Here is a 24,581-nt window from a genome sequence, read left to right as displayed (position 1 = left end):
AGTACTTAATTGTTCAATTTCTGCGCCATTCTTCTTTCTTCTTCTCTTCCAAAATATAGAAAGAAAATATATTTTCTTACAAAGAAAGTCAGAGCTTTCCATCCCTTTCCTAACTTTTCTTCTTTCCAAATTTAAAGGGTTCTTTCCAAAGGTTCTCTCCAACCCTTTCCAAACTCAGAGGTTTAATATGATTGAATCGTATTAAATTTCTGTTTCATTAGTTTTATTTGGTAATTTACATGGTTCTTTCCAAAGGTTTGAGAAGAGGTTCTTACAGGGTTCTTTCGAAAGGTTCTCTCCATTCCTTTCCAAACTCAGAGGTTTAATATTATTGAATCGTATTAAATTCTGTTTCATTAGTTTTGTTTGAATCGTATTAAATTCTGTTTCATTAGTTTTGTTTGGTTATTTGTGAAGTGTTATTAAATTTGGAAAAATGAATGGGAAATTCTGAAAATTTTATTCGTGATAAATTCTACAAAATAGTTGACATATTGTCTATTATAAGATATGGAGGTTTTAAACTTCCAATTTAAGATCTTAGAATAAATTTTCCATTTCATTCCTGTATGGCGTTGTATACAATTTGTAATAGTAATTGAGAATAATGATTAGTAATTATAAATAAGTTAACATAGTTGTAGTTTTAAACTTCCAATTTAAGATCTTAGAATAAATTTTACTTTCTATTCCTGTAAGGCAATGTTGTATACAATTTGTAATGGTAATTAAGAATTATGATTGGTAATTATAAATAACTTAACATGTTTGTAGTTTTAAAATTTCAATTTAAGATCTTAGATATGTCAATAAACCTATGAGGAGATATTATCAATAAATGATTTAAAAAGATAGTATCTTTTATAATTGTTCCTACCATTGATTTGCGTTAAATATGTTCTAGCTTGATAGCTATACACTCCATTTGTTGATAAGGAACTTTAATTATCTTGGTTTTGGGATAAGTTATCATCTATGGTCAATTGGAGGAAACTCTTTAACTCTTGCAACCGTGGGAGTTTTCTAAAATTCGGTTTTAAAATTTCTCTAGTTCTTGCTTGGAAACGAATTTTTTATCAGGGGCTATATTGCTTCAAACACTAAAAAACTTTTACCATACACTCCCTTCTCTTCCTAAAGTCTCTTTGTAAAATTTAATAATTTTTGGGCAGGTGGATATTTCTATAAAAATCATTGACTATCTGCTGCACAGTTTTTTATCACAGTTCGGGGATTGATTTTGAGAAAATGATTTGAAGGACTTCCCGACATCATTAAATTATGAAACTTTCCAATTTTGTTATTTCTTGTTTCTAATTTCTAAAAACAAAGGTCACAAAATTTTATCGGCTCCATAAACGACTAAGCAAGCCAAAGTTCGGCACTTGGTGGGATTTCAGCAGAAGCTGTGAAAACTTTCCTCCTTCTAAAAACTATTTTCATTGGTGTATTTCCAGCATCCAGGAATGGTTCAGTCACGTTTTACTCTAAGTCTAGCTTCTAAAGAATTTTAGTTTGCCTGGTTCTAATAAAAATTGAATTTTCTATCATTTTTCGAATAATCGCTGAGCAGAATTTTTCTTTAGCTGAGCACTGCTATTCCAATTTTTGCTTTTAACCTTATTAATCGCATCCTATGGTCTTGGGGCGTGATAGGTTTGGTACTCATCTTCCAACATGTCTCATTTGCTTGTCGATTTTTATTTAGATTGTTTAGAATAAATATTTCTTATATACCTTTGTTTCATTTTCTACATTGAAATTTTCTATGTTCCATATCTCTTTCCCAGTGGAAGTAACATGTTACTGATGTATTTTATAACTCTTTACAAACTATATAATTTTTTTTTTTGGTACATAAAATCCAAAATTTAGTAGGTTAAGAGCTCAAACTCTTTTGTATCGGAATCAAAGGAAGCTACAGGAGTTAATATATCAAGCATCACTATGACTTTCCATGCTGAAGTATATGGACTCTTCTAAAGGTATTGACCCTTTACTAGTGTAATCTTTATTCATTTCTTTTTTTATTTTTCTAGTGTGATAGTCACATATACGTCTTATGTTCATGATTTTTATATTCTTTCTTTTAATTTTCCGTGAGCACTACTACTAAACCACAATTTTTATTTTTTATTATTTTTTTTATTGCCTTTCTACTCTACTCTTTCTCATCATCACCGCTTTCTATCCTATCCCTCTATGAGCACTACTACCTTGCATTACTTTACACAGTAAAATGAATAGTTTGTTTTGGTTGCTTATTCTTCTATTATACTGAGGTTGAGAGGTGTTATTAAACTAAATAATATTTCATCATTCATAAATTTTGTTTAGCATAACAAAGCAGCAACAATAGGAAATTTGTTCAAACAAAAAATGTTTTAAGTTTGGGCTTAACCTTCAAGCCCCACAACACCATCCAGAAATTGGCATCCAATGTGCAACTACTAGTTTCACCGCCTCTAGAGTTAGAACTAAGTTTAGCCGATTCCTACAATTCCATCGCCAAATGATAACCTATGCGATATATTTTTATAATTGGCAAATTTCTGCAACAAAATAAATCCTAGTTGAGTTGCAATTTCAGTTATCATATCGACATCGACTGCGGAATAGAGGAAAGTACTATTGATCATCGAAAAAGAAAGAACAACACATTAGGACTTCGTTTCTTACTTAGGACACAAATACTTATATGGTATATTTTCCACAAGTTTCAAAAACATAAAATCCAAGTTTAAATTGGATTCTGTCAAGTGGGAACCGGTACCTGCATTTGGGAACTGGTTATAGGAGCTAAGATTCGAAGAACTTCTTTTTATCCTTTGGGAACCGGTACCAAGATTGGGAACCAGTTCCAAAAGTCCTCTTTGCAAAAGGTTTTTCAGTTTCCTTGTTCTGTTTAATTCCTTTTTGATCCAACTTTCCTTCCAAGTCCTATGCACGAAATTTCCTTTACTCTCAAAAAGAAAAGGACTTTGCAAACCTCTATATAAACCATGTCATACATATAGGTTTATTCACGGCTTTTGTTCTACAAATTCATTATTCTTAAAAGCCTTAGGAAGATTATTTTTGCAGAAAATCAGAGTTAATTTTTCTGCCATCTTTCTAGAACACATACACATAAATACATAGAGAGTTTAGACTTGTGGTGTTCAAATCTTGATCGTGATCATACAGTTACATCTACGTCGATCAGACAAAAACAGATCTTCTTCTACATCGAATTTAGACGATTGAAGAATAAAAGTAAAACTAATCACACTTTGGAAGGGTTGGAGTATTCGAGGAGTGTTGTCTAATGTGACGGCCCTGGTTTTTCAAGCCAGTGCGTCCTGTGATGAATAAAAAATTGACTTGATAACGGATCCGAATGCGGAAGCAAAAATAGAAAACAAGACTCTAAGAAGTCAAAGTGACTCTCCATAAGGTCGAAGAACCCAATAAGAATTGATGCGGAAGCAAAAGATTGAAAATATGACAAATAAGCCCCTAGGGGCAAAATAGTCATTTTACATGAAAATGACATCCCTAGAATGTAAATTATTCTTGAGACACATCCGTGACTTCCCGTGAAGTCACAGAACTCAAAAGAAAGTAGCGGAAGTGAATTACAAGAAAATCGGACAAAAATAGCCCCAAGGGCAAAATGGTCATTTCTGAAAAATATAAAGTTGGGTACCACCGAGCACACCGCTAAAAAGACAACAAAAAAATAATCAAGATGGACTCAAGAATCGCATGATTCGGAGTCCGGACAAAGGAGAAACGGCATGACGAATAAAAATGAGCACTTAGGGCTAAAAGAGTAAACTGGTAATTATCCTAGAAGATCCGGGTACAACCGAGTACATCGTTGGAAAGACAGCGAAAAATTAGTCAAGTTAAAAAAAAAATTAACTCGATTTAGAGTCCGAACGAGGGAGAAACAAAGATTTGAAGTTGAGACGTCGCAGCGGCCCGACGAAGGCCATGGCGAGCACGGCGCCCACCGGCGCCCATGCCGGTGCCCAATGGCATACACAAGCTGACAGCAAGAAAAAAAAAGTGAGGTTCCAGAACTGAGGCTTGAAACGGGGGCCAAGACGAGTTTTTTTGGAAAAACACGAAAAAAAACCCTCCCCCTAAAATCGAGTTTTCTACCTGACAACGTAAAAAGAAACGAAAAAAACTCATTGCAAAATGCCCAAAATGCCCCTCCAAGAAATCTAGTGATGAGGGTCATAAAGTTGCTAAATGAAAACTGGAAGCTGAAACTTCACGAGGGATTTCCGGTACCAAGACGACATTTTCTGGAAAAACACGAAAAATAAACCCCCCCTAAAATCATTTTTCTAAACGACCTTGTTGAAAGAAGAAAATAAAACTGATGTGAAAGGTCTAGAATGCCCCTAGATCAGATTATGAAACAAAAGTGCAAAATGAATCCCTAGGAGGCTCAAATCACAAAGGAAAGGGTTTTTCTTGAAAATGACCATGCACACAAATGTAACTTACCTATTTGGATGCGCTACAATGGTCCACGGCTTAAAAATACCGCCGATACAAAATTCGACCCCCCAACAGCAAAGAAGGCAAAAATGGACATGAAATGGGAAAAATGAAAACCAAAATTAGGAAATAGTTTCAAATGAGTGTTTGGCACTTGGCCACACTTCATACAAGATAAATGAGACCTAGTGGAGGTGCCGGAACACACTTTGCACCACCTGATTTGAAAATGAACCCTTAAGGGCTCGGATTCTACTATTTTAGCCCAAAATGCAATATGTGAACTAAAATGCAAAAATGAAAACTAAATGGTGTTTGGGTCTTGGCCACACCTCACATATGGCAATTGAATGCTAAAGGATGAATTACATACGCAATGCACGCACCGGTGCAAAAATGACATATTGAAACCCAAGTTTTCATGCTTTTCGCATTAAAAGCAAAATTCATCATTTTTCAATATACAAGGATTACAAATGAAGTTTGGCCCTTGGCCACATATTATATACATAGAATGAATATCAAAAAGTGTGCTTAAGCATATATTACAAGTTTGGAATAAAATATACACATTTGACAAAAAGACTACAAATGGCATTTCGAGCCATCTTTTACAAGAATTGAAACCTTCTAATCTACAATCATCCGAGCAATGACGAACATTATGAACCAAGTCTTCGTACCTGAACAAATTTCCCAGTAACTTCGGGGTGAGTAAACAAGTTTACTAGTAGAGAATGAGCATGCATCGACTCGATTTCTTTAGAGATTTTTACATTAACTTGCAACAATTAAAAAGGGTCATGCCACCTAATGTCTATGTCAAAGGTTAGACTCAAGGAGCATCCTAAGCTACCTTAGATCATTTCTAGATTAAATCGCATCGTCCATGCAATTCAACAACAAAGAAGCATGTTATACAAGGTAACAAGATGTAGATTCTTAAGGCCATCAACTTAAAATCTAAAGCATAAAATTAACAGAAGTGGGCCATGCCACCTAACGTCTATGTTCAAAATGTATCTGTAGGATCATTCCTAAGCTATATTAGAACATCAAAACAGAATTTACAATATCGATGCAATTTTTAACTAACATTAGAACTTCTAATACAACGCATCAAAACATGATTTCTCAAAGTTAACATTTTGAAACTTAAAATGGGAAATCATATATGGAACAACAAGTTACAACATCATCTAGTTATCAACTTGAAATGAAATGCGAAATCAAACAAAGTGGATACTTGGACGTCACGCTGGATCAGACCGACACCATAGTTACTTTAGGGTTACTAGCCCACGGGTAACCTCCCTATGTGTGCACTAGACTATATAGAGGGACAATCCTCCGTACTAGAACCAAGTCCTAGCCGTAGCCAAATCAACAAGTTGTGCAACAATGTATATATCAACATGTATATACAAGATATCAACTATCTACCATGCACAACCGAATTTAGAAACGCATACAATATATGCTCTAAGTCCACAACTATTATGGCATGACAAATGTCGAATCTTCAGAGCGCGATTCGTTACGCACTATAACAATATAATTCAATATTGAAAATATAAACTGAAAAATCCAATACAAATCCATAATCATGATTTAAATATACAATCAATTTCAAACACATGATTAAATCATTAACGCAATAAAAATGAAAATTAATTACATGACCTAATTAATTCCTCTAAGTTTCAAATCTCAATTAAATGACCCCTAATTAACACATGTTAAACAACATAGCATGGTCATCACCTATATCCATTCTAAAACTCAATTAGATTGTTAGAATAACAAAGTAGAACTTTAATTAAATCATGCTAATTTTAATTCCAAGGTTCTAAAACAACATCTAATAGTCCCAAATTAATATATGCTAGTAAACAATTCATGGTCATTACAAATATCAAGTTAAAAACTTAATTAAGCTAAGGAAACCATTAAATAGATTTTAATTAATCCTTTTAATTAAAATCTCTAGATTTTTAGACTTATCCAAATACTCTCAAATTAACATATGTTAGAAAACATGCCAAGGCCTATTGTAATAACACATTATAAGTTTATTTAATTCAAGTTACAACCATGTGAATTAAACTTTCACAAAAGAAAATATTAAATAAAATTTACAATTCTTATTCAAATGATGCCAATTTAATATATGTTAACAAGTATACAAAGGCCTAAATTACTAGCATGCCACACTTAAATTCCTAGTTGTATATCATCATGAGGATTAAATCTTAAATAAAGAAATTAATTAAATGAAAGGTTTCAAAACCTACTCAAATATTCTAGATTTAATATATGTTAAACTACATGGCATGCACATCAAGAATATCAAATCGGAAATCCAATGGGATGAATAGTACACTTGGAGCAAATTAATTAATCAATTTAATTAATTATCTCTAGATTTTAAAACACCTCCGATTACTCTCAAATTCACCTATGTTAAAGAGCATGCTAGGGCCTAATATAATATGTTTACACATATTGATTTCAAGCTAGTTAAGACTACATGATTTAATATTTTATTCAAGATAAATATTAAATAAAATCATCAATACTTGTCCAAATGATCTAGATTTAATATATGTCAATCAACATGTCAAGGGGTAATATTCTATCATGCCACATGTTTAAACAAAGCTATAATCAACCGGGAAAATAAAATTCTTCACAAGAAAAATAAATACTAAAATCTCTAGATTTTTGTGATTCAAGCATGTAATCAAGTTGTATAAGCATCACAAGCATGTAATATAGCAAGAAAGTAAATTATAACACCCCCTACCTTAATTTGAGATGAAAACCTCAAATCCCCACCGAAAAAAAAGCGTTCCAAATCCGCCGAAACTCCTAGGTTTTGTCGGGGACAACACGATCTACATGAATACCCAAGAAGCCCCATGAAAATCACAACTTGACCTCAAGCCCAAACTTAAGAAATGGTCAGAAATGAATTCTAATAAGGGGCAATGGTAAAGTACGTCGAGGGGAACAATAAATGTAAAGGCCGAAGAATTTCTACTAAGGAAATAAAGTGGAGGAGAAGGAGAAAGGGTGGCAGCCAAGGAGCTCCCATGGCTACCGGCCAAGAGAGTGGAGAAGATGAAGAAAATCTAAATTTTCTTCTTTAAGTCCCCTATTTATAGTAAGTCTCAAAAAGTGCCCCCAAAGGGCTCCACCGGGTCCGGAAAAGTGGATTTTGAGCAAACGCACTCAAACGGCAAAACTCCATGAACAAAAAAGATTTAAAATGAGAAAATATGAAGAACGGAAGAAATGACATGGAAAATTGAGTCCCGAGCAGAGAGATATGCCCCGAACAAGTTCGGCGGCAACCGGGTCCAAAAACTCTGAAACTGGAGAAAAACGACCAGAAAGAAATTCCAAGAGTCAATGACTCAAATAAATGTGAAAATGAATCCTGTATGAGGATCCAGGCTCCAGACGAGACATTTTGCAATAACTTTTGTTAATTGCACAATGGCCCCTACAAAAAGGGTTAACTGCGAAATTGCCCCAGAATGAAAATATCTTCCAAAAGATATTTTCTTAGATACCTTTGAAATAAAATATCTTCAAAAGATATTTACAAAAAATACCCCAAGAAAAGAAAAAGATTATGAGGAATTGTGCATCCATGCCCCTATGGACACGAAGAGCAACCAGAGTACTTTCTTGCAAAAGTAAAGATACGTATTTCGAGGAAACTACTCAAGATGAAGGCACGTGAAGTCAAAAACTAACTCCAAGCATGAAAAGTGAGGTTTTACCAGACAAGTGACAAACGGGGAAAAGACAGAATAGGGAAAAAGACGAAACAGGGAAAAGGACGAAAGACGCATAGTGTCGAAAAATGAAAAAATGCGAAAATGACTCGGTCCTCAAAGAAAGTTGTCAATCCACGGAAAAGAGTATTGGAAACCAATTCCGAGCACTCGAGATGACACTAAGCGATAAGAAACAGCACTGGGAAAGGAAAATTAAACAGAAAAAATTTATTTGCAAAAATTTCAAGAAAAAGGAAAGAAAGGCAAATGACCGGGTCGTTACAACTTACCTTCCTTAAAGGAATTTCATCCCTGAAATTCAGAACATACCGAAAAAGAACAGAACAGGGACCGAACAAAAGGTCAAATGAAGGACAGCTCATAAAGCACTGAAGGACAACACCAAAATTTTCCAGATTAACTAAAGGAACTCGAAACCATGAATCGAGACAACACCTCATACGAATCGGCACGTTAACTCAACGTCAACTACCGAGAGAATCCCAAGACAACGAAACGTTAAAACATGGTAGAAGAAGGGAGTGGCAAGGCAGTACGAACAGTAACCAAAACCCGCCCACACTTACTCGTCAGTATGGTAGTATGACAGTATAAGGCACTAGTTTGTAACATGCCCCAGAAGGGAACTTTTCGATACAAATGACATCAATGTCAGAAACGATCATTACCAAAAGCACTACGGAAACTAGGCATCTGTGAGAGTTGGGGTAGCTAATCCCAAAACTCTGACAACAATATCATAGGCACCGCTACGCTTAAGGTCTTAGATCTAGAAGCCACGAAGGAAAAGGAAATGAAATGGTGCCTCCCTAGTCCACGTCTCACTCTTGTAGACAAGGAAAAGGAAATGAATCGCAGTCCTCTACGCTCATATGAGCCTTACTCGCATCAATCGTCAGACTAAGGTCTCGAAACACCCAACCAAGAAAACAGACAAAAAGGTTCCCGACATAGGTCCTTACAGAATGAATTTCTCCTATCCAAGGAAGAAACTCATGAAATAAGAACGCTTCCAAGGGAAACGACAGATCCTAAACGGCAATGCCAAAACCAGACAGTCAAGATAAGCTTCTAAATAAGTTGCCACAAAAGCAAACAGACATGTTATCAGATCAAGGCATGTTATCAAGAAGCATGTAGGGCATGGTACGATAACACACGTGAATGAAAGACGTAAGGTATGCCAACATACGTCGCATACAGTCATGCTAACACAAGCACACAGACATGATAGAAACCTAGATCATGTTATCAAGAAGCATATATATACACATAAAGTATGCTTAACAATTAATAGATGTCTCAAAACACCTAAGCATGTTACACATTCTTTGAATTTGATTAATGACAACAATTGGTAATTGAAAAACACTGCTCCAGTACAAGCAAATAGGAGTTAAAACAGTCTTGACCAATTAAACTTTACCTGCTACTGATAATAGTTTAGTACTCCAATCAATGAGCTTTTTAGAAATTTTATCTAGAAGAACATTACAGTGGGATCTCTTAAGTTTAGAGGAACATAAAGGAATTCGCAGACAGCTCTTTTCCTTCTAATAGAGTTGGAGAAGATGACACTACTCTTACTATAATTAACTTGCAGTCTAAAGGCAGCTCCAAAAACCTGAAATATCTCTTGAATAGATCTAGAATTTGAAATTAAGGCTTTGCAAGTAATCAACAGATCATCTGCAAAAAAGGTGTGATAGGTTGTAGAGTAAGCCTTTAGAGCAATATAGGATAATTGAATCTTCCCATTGCACACAACTGTATTGAGTTGATGGGAGAATTGATCAGCTACCAAAGTAAAAAGAAGGGGAGAGAGTGGACAACCATATCTCAATCCTTTGGAAGGCTGTATGAAACCTGTAGGAGAACCATTTAGTAAAATTAAGTACCTTATGGAGTGTAACAAAGTTGAAATTCAAGATAACCAATTTGAACTGAAACCAGCAGCAATCAAAATTTTCAGAAGGAAACTCCAGGAAACAGAATCAAAAGCTTTTGAAATATCTGGCTTCAAAGCCATAATGGGATATTTAGATCTAAAATCACTCACCATCTCATGACCCTAATTATAGCATCCTGAATTTTCTGCCTTTTATAAAAGCACTTTGCTCTATGCTTACTAGATTAGGTAGAACCAAAGATAATCAACCAGGAAGAATTTTAGAAATTATTTTATAAATCAGATTGCATAAAGTAATTGGTCTAAACTCTTTAGGCTTGACTGCATTACCTATTTTAGGAATCAATATGATAAAAGAACTATTCACCCCTATAGGTAAAGAGCCTGAAAGAAAAAAATGTTGAACTGCAGCATATACTTCAGGTTGAACAAGAGCCCAAAAAGTTTAGTAAAATCGAGCTGGAAAACCATCAGGTCCAGGGGCCTTATTGGGTTTAAAATTCATTACCATTGCTCTGATTTCTTCATTAGTTATAGGAGAGTCCAATACTAACTTATCTTTAGAGGTGAGGATGTGCCTAGGATTAAATTCAAGATTATTTTCTCCTGCATTCTCTTTGTAAACATCTTGATAATAATCCGCAAAAACCCTTTTGACACTTTCAACATCAGTAGTAACCTGCCCAGCCTCATTTTCAACAGAAATGATAGCATTAAACTGATGGTGTTCTTTCATTTTATGGTAAAATAGGCTGAACATCTATCCTTATCTTGTAACCATTGAATTCTAGATTTCTGGGCATAAAAAATCTCTTGAGAAGACATAGCAGCTTCATAAACATCCTTAGCTTGTTTCTCTAAATCAAAATTATCAGATGTAGGGTTAACCAAAAGATCTAATTGAACCTCTTCCAATGCCTTTTAGAGATAATAACTTTCTCTTCAACATCTCCAAAAAAGTGTTTATTCCAAGCCCTCATAGTAGACTTCACATTTCGAAGTTTCTTTAGTAGAATGTGAATTGGAGATCCATTTATAGATACATCCTAAGCTTCTTTTATCACCTCAGCAATACCCTCTTGAAGACACCAAACTTTTAACATCTTAAATGGCTTAGGACTACTAGCAAATTGTCTGAATATATTGATAATCACTCCATAATGATCAAAAAAAGTTGAAGCAGAATAAGTTATTTTTATACCTGTAAACAGCTACAGCCAAAAGTCATTAATGAATACCCTATCAAGTTTGGCTAAAATTCTTCCATCATTCTCTTGTTTATTACACCATGTCCAATCCCCATTAGAAGCAACTATCTCAACCAAACTAGCTTTTTGAAGACAACAATTGAATACATCTAGAAATGTTTGAGGAACCCTACGACCCCCTTGTTTATCTGAATGAAATCTTATGGCATTGCAATCCCCTACAACCAACCAAGGACCATTGATACTATCTGCCTGATGAGCACTGAAAAATGCGTATTTAAACCCCTTAAGCTTGAGTATTCTAGAACCTTTATCTATCTTATTTTCTCGTCTTAGACTAATTTCATGTTATTGCCCTTTTCAGGCGCTTATCCCAAAAATAAGTTAATTCAGCCAAATTAGAGCATAAAAGAAGCTATCTCAAGCTGAATGGAAGAAAGGAGCAAAGTGGATACAAAGTGGTAAAAGCAGCAAGTTTTGATCGATCTGACCAATCTTCGATCGAGGTCACAGTGATCAATCCAGACTCATCAAGATGGATCAGACACCTTGTCCTTATCCTCAAGAATTTTCATCTTCGATCGATCTCACTATTCTTTCGACCTATCAAACTTTCTTGATCTTATCCTCACCTACCATTTTTGTTTTTTTTCCTAAAATATCCCAAAATATCTCAGAGATTTGTCGTATTTCAAAAAGGCGCCACCAATGATTGATCGATCTGACCATACTTCGATAGATTTGGCCACTGTTCTATCGATCTCATCTGAATTCAATCGATTGAACCTCCTCAAGTCTGAAATAAAATAGAGTCTAGCTCATTAAAAGATGGCTCGTGGTGTAATCATTGAAAAGGCCCTAGTGCACGAGACCTGACCATTGGGTGTGACACTTAAGCTACCTATATAAAAATTTTGAGCCATTTTACATATAGACAATCATAGGGAATAAGAGACAATTTGAGAAATCTTGGAGAGGAGGCTAGAGATTAGAGAGCTATACACCATTTGGGAGTTCTTCCATTCATCTAGGGTTTCCATCAAGAAGGAGATCATTCCTACCATGGAGATAGCCCTTGAGGGTTAGATGACTACTTCAATGAGTGGCTAAACATCTACTTGGGGCTAGAGTTAGCCCCTAAGTTTGCTTCCTAGACCTAGTCTTTTGTATATTTTTGGGGATTTAATTGTACCAATGTTTTGATCTTGGATTTATATATATATCTTGTGATTTCTACTTGATGTGTATGGGTTAATGCTTCTAATTGATTATCTATTTCTAATCATATGTCTATGTATGCTAGAATGGATTATTCATATGCTTTTCTCTAGATTTAATGGAATTTATGCATGTCTAAGTGTATTGATGAAGTTAATCTAGTGATGATCAAAACATTGTGCTTAATTGAACACTCTTGTAATTTGTTTGATGGTTCACACTTGTTTCTTGATGGATTGTGCCACACCTTTAGCTTAATTAGTTTAATTTTCGTGTCTTTAGTCTAGATGTAGTGTAGTTGCTTTAAATTCCTAGATAGGTGGACAATCTATTCTTGTTCCTTGGTGTTCCATACTTATGAATGCAAAGGGTGTATGTCTTTAGATAGTTGTGTGTGCATAAATTGTGGTTTCATTGAATGGATTTTGGTTTCATTTGATAGGTTGTGCTTTCCATTTAAACTGGCTAGACAATATATACTTATTTGCCATCCATGGTTAGTTTCAATTAATGTCACACACACACAAAAGTTACAATTCAATTTCCCCATTGATGTACAACTAATGTCTAGTGAAGTCAAGCTAAGTGGTGAGCTCTAAAACCCCAAGTCCTCTCCTCTATATCTTTTACCTACTTTCTAAATTATTTCCTTTTACTTGCTTTAATTTTAATTGCATTGTAGTTTAATTCACCAATCAAACCACTTTTTGATCACTCGATCTACTAATCCAACCTTGTTTCCATTTTAAATACGAAACTAATCCCTTGGGACGATCCCTGCTCACCTTAGCTATATTTTTAATTAGAGTTAGTAATGGCATTTTATAAATTCAAACTTGGCCACACTTTATAGCAATTTGGTTGCTTCGGCATGGCACCACGCCATGTTTTGGCACTGTTGCCGAGGATGTGGCAGCGCAGTATTTTTTGAAACAATTAGGAATTAGTACTCTTTTGATCGTATTTTTACTTTATTTTATTTTTAGTTACTTATTGTGTTTGTTCTTGATTGGCTAGGTGAATTGAGCGAAGGAAGTCAAGCAAAGGAGAATTGAAAAGCAAGGAGCTAAGCTAAGCATAAAAGGCTCAAATCTAAAAATTTACAAGGCATAGCAAAGCTTGAAAATTGAAAGCTAAATTGAAGTTGCTTAAGGACCTTTTATGAGCTCTTTCTAACTCAATCTCTAGTAAAATCGTTGGCCCGCGTGGAGGCATATTTTTACTTTCTTAGATAAATCATGAGCCCGTATGGAAGCAATTTACTTTTCTTTGCATATTGTTGAAAGCATGGGAATATGGGATCAATGTATGTGGAGGAGTGTTGATTATTGATTTGTTGCAGAGGCGAAGTGATTGTTACTTGCTTGTTTCTTGATTTTGTTTTGTTTGTGCATGCATGGTCGTAGGTCATTAAATCCTACTCTTGTCCCTCCTAATTTGAATCTTGAATCCATTGTTCGTAATCCAAGAGGAAGGGGTAGCTCTCATCACTCCATTTTTACAATGGAGGAGCAAAATAATAACCATGTGGAGGACCATGGTCACATAGACCAATAAGGTATCATCTACCCTAATGTGCATCATGATAATATTCAAGTACCATTAGGTATACCAAGACCTTTCATTCCACAACAAGGCCAAGTTCTATTGGGAATGCCTCAGCCAATTTTTGCACCACAACTTCCCATTATGCAAGTCAACCAAGGTGTTCGTGTAGCACCACCGCTTGTGAATCCTCCCATTGTTTTGCGTGATCATTATGTGACTAATGAATATAATACACCTACATGCATTCAATTGCCCCTATTTAGAGCACATCACTATGAGATTAAACCACAGACTATTCAAATGCTTCCCAAATATCATAGACTTCTAAGTGAAAAACTTTACAAGTATTTGGATGAATTTCTTGAAATATGTTCCACCGTAAAATACACAGACATGCCGGAAGAAGTGTTAAGACTCAAAATTTTTTCCTTTTACCCTTAAGGACAAGGCAAAATATTGGTTCAACAATCTTAAGCCTTTTTTGATAACTTCTTGGGCAGAAATGCAACTAGAGTTCTTGAAGAAGTATTATCTGGTATTCAAAGACCAATGCTATGAGAACTTCCATTTGTGAATTTTCTCAAAGGGAAGGGGAATTATTTCATGAGGCATGGGAAAGATTTAATGACTTGCTTAGGAAGTGTCTGCATCATGACATTTCTAAGTGGCAATTAATCCAATACTACTTTGAAAGTTTGCCGGATAATAAAAAAGGAATGGTAGATGCATCCATGGGTGGTTCTTATCTTGATAAACATGAAAATGATGTTTGGCAATTGTATGAAAGCATGAGTGAGAATTCAATACATAGATCCTTGTCCTCTAAAAATTATAGAAATCTAGGTGGAATGAAGAATGTTAGCTTATATCAAGTTGACATTTTTAATGACATAGCTACCAAGGTGAAATCTTTATCTCAAAGGTTTGATCAATTTTTGATCAACCAAAATTCGGCAAATCAAGTGTCTTCCTCCCTTAATCATGTTCATCATGCATCTAATGAATCTTGCATGACTTGTTCTAGTGTCATACATTCTACTTCCAATTGTCCCCATGGACATGTGCAAAGTGAGAACAATGAACAAGCAAATGCCGTTTTTGTAAACCAAGGGAATAATCCCTATGGCTCACACTATAATCCCGGGTGGAAGAACCATCCAAACTTCTCTTGGAAAAGCCAAGGGGAAGGCTCAAACCCTCCCCAAGGTGGTTTTCAAAACAAGTATGTTCCACCTCCAATGCAAAGCCAAGGTTCCCAAGGTTATAGATCTTCTTTTCAATCATCATATGGAAATCAATTTACTAACTCTCATTTTCCTAATCAATCGTCGTATTCTCAAGGAAACTCAAGGAGTCCCGCTTTTGAGGAAAAGTGTTGACTGCTTTGGGTACTTTGGAGGAAAACACTCAATTACTTCATTCTCATTCCCAATCCATTGCTAAGCTAAAAACCCAAGTTGGGCAAATAACTAGTACTTTGAATGCTAAAGAGAAAGGAAAAATGCCTCTAAATGCCCCACCAAAGCAACAATTTGTTGTGGAATCCAATTCCTCATCAGAAGGTCACACAATTAGGCATATCAATGCGGTGACAACTTTGAGAAGTGGGAAAATTGTTAATAACCAAGTTAGAGTTCATAATGAAGAGAGTGAGCTGGTGCAACCAAAAGTTGACACCCGTCCCATTTCACATTTTATTCCTCCTTCATTGTATATGCATGATCATGTTATTGAGAAAGTTATGAAAAATGATTTGAACAATCATTTGAAAAAGGATTTGAAAAATTCTTGTGTTGAAAGTGATTCAAAGAAAAATTTTGAAAAGGTTTTTGAGCCTAAAGCTCCATTTCTGGATGCCTTGAAAGGATCCATTTCTCTTGAAAAACAAAAGACTAAAGTGAATGAAATCATTGAAGTGTTTAGATAAGTGAAGATCAATCTTCTACTTTTGAATGCAATCAAACAAATTCCGGCTTATGCCAAGTTCTTGAAAGATCCTTGCACCCAAAAGAGGAAGAACAAAAGCCAAGCATCAAAGAAAGTGGTCTTAACCAAGCAAGTAAGCTCTATCTTGCAACATAACACTCTCTCAAAGTTTAAGGACCCCGATTCACCTACAACTTCTTACATTATTGGCGACCATGTCATCAATCGGGCTCTTTTAGATTTAGGAGCAAGTCACACCTTCTTCCATATTCAGTGTATGTCAAATTGGGCTTAGGAGACTTAAAACTGACATTGGTAGTTTTGCAACTTGTCGACCGATCCATTAAAAAGCCCCAGGGTATTATTGAGGATGTTTTGATCAAGATTGATAAGTTCTTCTTCCCCGTTCATTTCATTGTCATTGACACGGAACCAGTCCTAAACCGCAAGAGCCAAATTCCCGTTATCTTTGGCCGTTTTTTCTTGGCAACCACAAATGCCAACATCAATTGTAGGACGGGGATAATGAAAATATCATTTGGGCATATGAAAGTGAAGTTGAACATCTTTAATCCAACTCCGAGTTCAATAGATAAGCATGAAGAAGTGTGTGTTGTGGAAAAGTGTATTGAGAATGAACTTAAGAAAGTTGAGTCTTTACTTGATGTTGAACATTCCTATGGTTTGCTTACCAAAAAGAGCTCAAAGAAAAATGTGTGCAAACCAAGTGTTCTAAGGGCATGGAAGACCAAAAATTACATAGACCAAGGACAATCAATCTCTTTTGATTCAAATCTAACAAGTTCTTTAGGGAATAATTTGTTGGGTGGGATTCAAAGTACCTTTCACCCCGTTAAGGAGGGGATGCACAGCAAGATTTTTTATCCGGGCTAAAAGAGCCCAACGTCTTTCTAGAGACGTTAAAGACTAGTGATTCGTAGGGTTTACAACCCTATTCCTCCCCCATTTCTATTTTACCTTTCATTTCTTGCGTCGTCTAGATATGTTCTGGGTTCATACACATTGTTAAGGACTTTGATTGAGAATGCTTACACTTTCAGCTTTGAAATAGACATTTGGTGTTTGTTCGATCGATCTGAGAATAAGTCAGATCGATCGAACAATCATCTCTGCATCCAATCATCTCTCTGTCCCATCGAGTATAAATTTCCTGCATATTTCAGTCCTCTGTGTATCATACAAACTTCATTTTAGATCGATCTGAGTGTTCCAAGATCGATCGAGATTTTCCTCAGATCGATCTTCATTCCATACTTAGAAATTTTTTTGAATGCATGAAAAATCACCTCTCTATGCATCGTTTGAACTTGTCTTCAGGTTTTCACCTATTGGATCGATCGATCTATGTTCGATCGATCTTAATGCTTCCTAATTGACTTTGACTTCTTTTTAAAATTCAAAAATATTTTTTTTATTTTTATTTTTATTTTCGTTTTTACCTTTATTTTATTTTATTTTCTAAAAATCAAAAAAAATATTTTGTTTTATATATAAAAGAAATTAAAAAATTTTCAAAAATACTTTGTCGTTTTGTGAGCCAGATCGATCTAAGTTTCTTCATGATCGATCTGGGTTCGATCGATCTGATTTTCTAGTGATTGATCGAACATGTCAGAGATCATTTTTAAAAATATGACCCAATGGTCATTTGGATCGAATTCATCATCAATCTCAGACCCTCTTCTCTCTCCCACCATTGTTCATCATATCTCCCACCTCCGTCGACTCTCCGACGACTTCTTCAACGCTTCCAATCTCTCCCTCGCTTCTAGATCTACTCTCTCTCTCTCTCTCGGTTTTCACTTCTCTCCTCTCGATTTGGTAAGTTGAGTTTTATTTGTCATTTTGTGCTTCAATCTTATGTTTCCCATGATTACCATATTTAGATCTAAGCCTTCAATGTTCCATTGTTGCTATTTTCAACTTTTAAAGCATGTGTATATATATGTATATATTTTTGTATATATTTCGTTCCGATTTTGATTTAGGGGGTCACGTGCCTAGTTAAGTGACCACTATTGAATTGTTGAGGTGTCCACAAGCTTGCTCGGGTGCCCTCTGTGTTGTCCATGTCACAGATCTGTGACTTTTCGTATTTTTGCAGAGTTCGATCAATCACATTTTTCTCAGATCGATTAGAGAAAGCTCGATCTCACCATGTCCAGATCGATCCAAAGGATCGATCTCATCTTTTTCCTGATCGATCGAATTTCATCACTTTGCATTTTCATATCTCTGCACCCTCTATAGTGTTCATGTAGTTTATTTATGCCCAATGCCTGTGTTTCTCACATTAGATGCATTTCATACTTATATTGTTTAGCATGTTTCACTTATATGAACATTCACTATTTATATTTGGCTGCATTATCACTTGCATAGATTTATCTGATTCATTATAAGTTATCTATCTTAACTTGACAAACATGTTTCTATTTGTGTACTTCAATTCTTTATTTCATAAACTATACCTATTACTGACTCCAATTACAAATGTTTCTTTCTTTTGCAGGCCATGGCTCGAGTCAAGACTGTTTCCCGCCGACAGTATCAGCACTGAGTACGACAATGAGTAGAGGAGCCTGAGCAGCTTGAGGAGCATAAAGAGCCAGCTTTAGTTCAGTCTGAGCGCTCTGCCTCTTTCGCTTCTGCATCTTCATCTTCTCGTCAGTAGATGTAGTTGAGCACGTACCATCTCCTTCACCACCTTTAGCACATGAGTCTGTTTTTGACACTGCCTTTTTCTCTCGGTCGATTCTGACCAAGGCAGCTTTTGATGAGATTGACCAGCGAGGCATTTCAGTTATTCTAGCCTTGGTAGCCTACCTTATTTACCTGCGGCTCATCTAGTTATTCTACCAAAACCTCCGGCCGGCCTCGAGTAATCTATCAAAGCTGCAGACTATTATTGATGGCCATCTTATCCGTATCACAATTGAGTCATTGGCTACATCTTCTCGATGCCCACACGTCTGCCCTCCCAGTCTTGCTTATCCCATTCTGAGGAGGCCTTCTAATACAGACATGGCCGTTGCTTTAATAGGCCCTTACAGTGATGGCAAGACATTTGCCACCAGGACTTATTTGCCCGATGATTTATGGTTCTTTGATTCGGTTCTATATAGAAATGTATATATGGCGAGCCATAAGATCCAGCGGCGTTTACATTTTCTAGTTGCTCTCTACGCCTTTTATATAGGCCATTGGTTTTCTATTCCTACACTCTACTGGAGTGTTAGGATGAGATTGTATGCGAGCTTCATCAGCAAGACCAAGCCTGGGCGAGCACTTTCCTTCCCTTCTGACATCTTATTACCCAGATCCTCTAAGACTAGCATTATCCTTTCCATGCAACTGAGTAACCTGAGCTAGGAGCTTGCCACTATGGCAAGAAGGATTGGAACAAAAGGTACAATGCTTCCATAAAAAGTCTCGAGGATGAGGCTATCTTGGCAGCAGAGGCAGCAGAGGAAGCAGAGTTAGCAAAGATAGAGCAGCAGGCAGCGGCAATAGCAGATGATCCAGCAGACCCACAGATGGCTGCGGATACATATATGGATATAGATCTAGAGTGAGAGCCTCTAGCAGAGTCACCACATCATTCTCCAGCAGGGTCGCCACTACATTCTCAGGAGCAAGGTTGGGATATACCTCAGTTTCATAATCCAATTATCCCTAACGCTCCAGTTTAGCCACCTAGCCTAGGAGAGCGTATCCAGACATTAGAGTATGCGGTTGTCTCTCTCAGAGCCAATGTGGTATCTCTTCGCTCAGATGTCCACATCATCTTGATTTTGTGATTGTTTTGAGATTCACTCTAGGATTCTACACTAGCACAGGCGCACACTAGCATTCATTTGTGGGGTACATGTTTTGTTGACTATTGATTTGGTTATATCCCAATTGAGCTAGTAGTGCATTGAAAGCTTTCATCTTCACAAAAGTGGATAACAAACCCTTTTCATTGAGTAGCCGGGATTCTAGCCTCGTCAAGCACTGAATTTCTCACACCAAAAGGTGGAGGGCCCAAACTCTAGGTAAATAATTGAACCAAAAAAAAAAAAAAAAAAAAAGTTGCAAAAGCAAATAAAAAAAGTGAGGACTTCTCCCAAAAGGTAAGAAGTGGGAAATGATTAGATTGAGGTTGTTTTGATTTGTAACTTAGTTGATTTGAGCTTGTAAGTCCTTAGGGGTGTTTAAACGCCTAATGCCCTAAAGCCGTCTAGTTTGGAGGTCATTGACCTAATGCTCGACCTCATGGATCGCTAGAAAGCTTAATAAATCACTACATTGCACCATGCTTCCATCTTTGATCCTCTAGGTAAGTAAAAAAAAAAAAAATTGAGTGAAAAGAATAAGTGCACCTAGATGAATAAATCTTTAATAAAAGGTCCATTCTTTGTCTTGATGATAGGTACTAGATTTGTGTGCTAGTTTGAGGGTAAGGATGTGATTATTTCTTTAGTTGGCTTAGATAGAAACATATTTGATGCCGGTTCACTTAAAATGATTCAAGAGATGTTTTTATTTGCATGATCATTGTCTTGATGTGTGGAGGACCATATTTGTATGCTTGATATTGAAATTTTGGGAGATTGCTTGGAAAGGGTTGAAAAATTGCATACTTAAGGTAGTTTTCTCCTAATGCTTGTTTTGTATATTGGTTTTTCTCTTGTAAGAAAGAGCTCAATGCTTGTAGGTATTATTTTTAGAAACCCTCACGAGACTTCACTCGTCCACTAGGGCAACCTAGGGGTTTAAAAGGCTTGTTGCATGTGCTAAATGCAATCGTGTTCCCTACGAAAGTGGCATTATCCTTTTATTGCTTCCTAGTTCATAGTTGTATAGTTGTTTATTTCTTTCCTTTCCTTGTAGTTCATTGCTAGGGACTAGCAATATCTAAGTTTGGGGGTGTAATGAGTGCTCAAATGTGACGCATTTTAGCATCTAAGTTGGGGTATTTTAGTCCATTCATCTATCTTGAAGGTTGGTAAAAGCCGGTCCTACGCGCCAAATTGATGTAGTTAATGTGCGGTTCAAGAAAAGTCTTTTGGGTCAAATTTAAATTTATAAAAACCACTACCAACACTACTACTAAAGTAGCAAGAGTGAGTAAGGATCGTCCCAAGGGATTGGAGTCGTACTTGATTGTGGAATCGCAATTAGGGTTAGTAGGTCGAGTGATCAAACAAATGGTTGGTTGGTTAATTAAACTAGAGAGTAACTAAATTAAACTAAGTAATTGAATGTAACAAAGAGTAAGCAAGAGAGAGAGGAATCATGGGGTTTAGAGGTCACCACCAAGTAATGCTTTTCTACACTTCCAACTAGTGACTAATGAGGGTAAAGTGTTGCAATATTGGTGTGTGTGTGATTGGTTGATTCAATTAGCAAGGCTGACCCATTAAGCATACATTTTCTAATCAACATGTGAAAAGCATAATATATCTAGCAATTAAGTATATATTGTCTAAATAGCATTTGAAAAGCACAACATATCTAGTAAGTCATTAATCCTTTCATTAAGCTCACAAGCCAAATACACCACAAGGTTAGAGACATATACTACTTGCATTCAAAAGTATGGAACATAACACAAGTAATATGGATTGCCCTCTCATCTATCAACTATGCTATCACTACACTATAATTAAACTAATGACATGAAATTAAACTAACTAAGCTAAGGGAGAGGCATAATCCATCAAGAAATGAGCATGGACCATCTAGAAAATCACAAGAGCATTCTTTTAAGCATAATGTTTTGACAATCCCTAAATCCATAGCATTAATACACATAGACATGCATCAATTACACAAGAAATAGAGGCAAACATATGAATATCTATTCTAGCATACATAGACATATGGATAAAATGAAATAATCAATTGGAAGCATTAAACCACATAAATCATTGAATAAACAAGATCTATATATATCAAAATGTCAAAACATTAATTACAACACTAATCCCTCAATAATACACAAGATTAAGATATAGAAAGCATGCTTGGGGCTAACTCTAGCCCCAAGAGGATGTCTAGCCACTCATAGTGATGTTGCTCCAACCCTCAAGGGCTAACTCCATAGTTGAAATCTACTCCTTGTTGATGAAGAACCCCAATGGTGTCTCTAGCCTCCTCCTCCATGCTTCCTCTCCAAGAGATGATATGAAAATAATATTACCCCCTTTGTAAAAATCAATCCTTATCCTTATATAGGTAAGTCAAAATGACACCCAAAATGAGCTGGGGTCATGCACACAATATTATCTAATGATTGGATAAAGGACAACTTTCAATGAGATGGAATTTTAACTTTTTCGCACTGAAGGAAGTTCGATCGATTGAACCTTGGTCCTGGATCGATGGAACTAGCTGAGCTTTTTGCAAAAAGACAAATCCAATATATTTTGGGAGATATTTATAGGAAAAGGACAAAAGTGGTTAGTGGGTGGTACAACTATTGATAGGATTAATCATTTGAATAAAGACAAAAGTGTTCGATCGATCGAAGGATGGTGTTGGATCGATCGAACTTTTGGACTTTATGCTTTTGGGTCTAGGCTTGGATCTATCTTGAAGTGCTGAGATCGATCATTGTTCGATTGATTGATCCTTAAACTTGGATCCATCAAACTTTGCTGCTTCCCACCTTTGGCTTCATTTGCTTTCTTCTTTCTCCACTTTGCTCATATCTTTGTTTAATCCCAAAATTGCTTCAATTAAGCTCTTATTTGGTTGAGTTAGCTTATTTTCAGGATAAGTGCCTTAAAATAGAAATAATACGAAATCAATCTAAAACGGTAAAGTAAGATAGATAAAGGTGCTAGAATGCCTAAGCTTAAGGGGTTTAAATATGCACTTTTCAACGCTCATCACACCCCCAAACTTAAATATTGGTAGTCCCTAGCAATGAACTAGAAAGTAAAGGAATGAAATAAACAACTATACAAGTATGAGATAGAAAACAATAAATGGATAACGCCACTTTCGTAGGGAACACAAATGCACTTAGCACATGCAACAAGCCTTTTAAACCCCTAGGTTACCCCTAGTGGACGACTGAAGTCTCGTGAGGGTTTCCAGAAATGGTACCCACAAACATTAAGCTCATTCTTTCAAAAGAGGCACCAATATTGCAAACAAGCATTGGGAGAAAACTAACTTAAATATGCAATTTTTCAAACATTTCCAAGCAATCTCTCAAAATCTCAACATCAAGCAAACAAATATGGTCCTCCACACATCAAGAAAATGATCATGCAAATCAAAACAACTCTAGAATCCTTTTTGAGTGGACCGACATCAATTGTGTTGCTATCTTAGCCAACTAAAGAATTAATCACATCCTTACCCTCAAACTAGCACACAAATCTAATACCGATCATCAAGACAAAAAATGGGCCTTTTATTAAAGCTTTATTCATCTAGGTGCACTTATTTTTTTATTTTTTTTTATTTTATAGGATCAAAGATGGAAGCATGGTGTAATGTGTTGATCTATTAAGCTTTCTAGTGATTCATGAGGTCGAGCATTAGGTCAATGACTCCCAAACCAAACGGCTTTAGGGCATTAGGCATTCAAATACCCATACGGACTTACAAGCTCAAATCAACTAAGCTACAAATCAAGACAACAACCATCTAATCGTTTCCTACTTCTCACCTTTTGGGAGAAGTCCTCACTTTTTATTGCTTTTGCTTTTGCTCTTTTTTTTTTTTTTTTTTTTTTTTTTTTTTTTTCATTGAATTCAATTATTAACCTAGAGTTTGGGCCCTCCACCTTTCGGCGCGAGAAGTTCAGTGTTAGATGAGGCTAGAATCCCGGCTACTTAGTGAAAAGGGGTTGTTATCCACCTTTATCAAGAATGAAAGCTTTAAATGCACTACTAGTCCAATTGGGATATAACCAATTCAATAATCAACAAAGCATGTACCCCACAAATGAATGCTAATGTTCGCCGGTGCTAGTGTAGAATCCTAGAATGAATCTCAAAACAATTACAAAGCCAAGATGTGTAGACCACAAATGCAAGCAAGATATCAATCTTTCGAAAAATTTACTCCTAAATGGCATCCCTAAGGCATACAAGGAGTATTAGACTCTCAAGTCAAGTAATTTTAAAATTTTAAGCAATATAACCCTCAAAAGATCAAAATCATAGCTAGATATGGACCAATCATAGAAATATCCCTCAAATACACAAGTCATACTCAAAATTTTGAATTTAAAACTAATACTGTAAAGCACCATTCCCCCTAAACTTAAATGGCACAATGACCTCAATGTGCAAGAGAACAAAGGAAAGAGTATACTAGTGCAACTAAGCAAGAATGATCAGGATTGAAGTATCCGAAGTGGGTGCCATGGCCCCCCCAAATTTGGGATGAACTATGGTCCTGAAAATTGGCACTTGGATAAACTCATCCGATAACAAAATG

The 24,581-nt window shown here is 36.0% G+C and overlaps 1 long non-coding RNA gene across 2 annotated transcripts; it reads left to right on the top strand.

Annotated features, from left to right (window-relative positions):
• On the top strand, window positions 1-13,970 carry LOC132273971 (uncharacterized). 2 transcript variants are annotated; one of them, XR_009470309.1, is made up of 3 exons: window positions 1-320; window positions 1,879-1,985; window positions 13,659-13,970. It is a non-coding gene; the product is annotated as an uncharacterized LOC132273971 (long non-coding RNA). The 2 variants fall into 2 exon arrangements; XR_009470308.1 differs by having other exon boundaries at window positions 1-291; window positions 13,659-13,964.
• Window positions 13,971-24,581: the final 10,611 nt, after the last annotated feature.

The sequence above is a fragment of the Cornus florida genome, unplaced genomic scaffold, assembly GCF_030987335.1.
Source record: "Cornus florida cultivar Cherokee Brave unplaced genomic scaffold, ASM3098733v1 CherokeeBrave_3.0.0_Hap2_Chr09, whole genome shotgun sequence".
NCBI lineage: Eukaryota > Viridiplantae > Streptophyta > Magnoliopsida > Cornales > Cornaceae > Cornus > Cornus florida.
This window is presented reverse-complemented; position numbering and strand designations above follow the sequence as displayed.